Here is an 845-nt window from a genome sequence, read left to right as displayed (position 1 = left end):
GGAGTCTTCTCCAGGCTGCATACCCCCATCTCTCCCCCCTCTCCCCCCAGCAGAGGGGTTCCAGCCCTCGGATTGCTTTTGTGGCCTCCTCTGGACCCAGTCCAACACCTTCCTGCACCCCTCCAGGCAGCCCGTTTTGGGGAGGATGTGGGATTTGAGCTCTCTGCTGCTTTTTGCAAATATAAATGCTGCTGTGGGCGGTGTAAGGGCACCGGCTCAAAAGTCACCCTTTCCAGAGGGAACCAGGCAGCAGTTGTAGCAGAGCCATGAGTGCCCACAGCAGCTCTGCGCCCCAGAGACTAACAGAGAGCCCCTGCCTCTCTCACTTGGGCTTTTCCCTAAAACAGAGCCACCTCTGCTCACCCCAGGTGGGACTCGAACCCACAATCCCTGACTTAGAAGGCCAGTGCCTTATCCATTAGGCCACTGGGGCCCCAAGAGATGGTGAAAAAAGTGCAATTTCCGTGTGAAACACCCCAGGTTACACAAACATCCGTTCTGTTTAAACAGGGTCCATTAACGAGCGACTTGGAGCCCATAAGACGAAGCCTGAGGTTCTTCTGGGGTTGCACCTCAAGGGTCAGAAGCCTCCTGTACTTAAAGGGTGGTTTCTGGCTTTTAGCACCAACAGAGAGCAACTGCCTCCAGCCAACCCCCTGCCATGGCTTTAGGTTAAGTTAACACAATGACACGCGGTTTTTTGGTTAGGAAAAAGTCAACTGAAATAGAAGGAAATGCTTGAAATGGTGAATACTCTATTTGCTACTTAAGATACGTAGTTAGGACTGCTTTTACTCCTCCGTTCCTCCAAAATCTGTGCTGCTGTTGTGTTACGCAGGAGAGGG

At 52.4% G+C, this 845-nt stretch overlaps 1 non-coding gene across 1 annotated transcript; it reads right to left on the bottom strand.

The window, feature by feature from the left end:
- Positions 1 to 360: 360 nt before the first annotated feature.
- On the bottom strand, positions 361 to 433 carry TRNAR-UCU. Its single transcript has one exon. It is a non-coding gene; the product is annotated as a tRNA-Arg (tRNA).
- Between the last annotated feature and the right edge of the window lie 412 nt (positions 434 to 845).

Source organism: Buceros rhinoceros, unplaced genomic scaffold (assembly GCF_000710305.1).
Source record: "Buceros rhinoceros silvestris isolate BGI_N320 unplaced genomic scaffold, ASM71030v1 scaffold34646, whole genome shotgun sequence".
NCBI lineage: Eukaryota > Metazoa > Chordata > Aves > Bucerotiformes > Bucerotidae > Buceros > Buceros rhinoceros.
The sequence above is the reverse complement of the archived record's forward strand: the minus strand, read 5'-3'. Positions and strand labels throughout refer to the sequence as shown.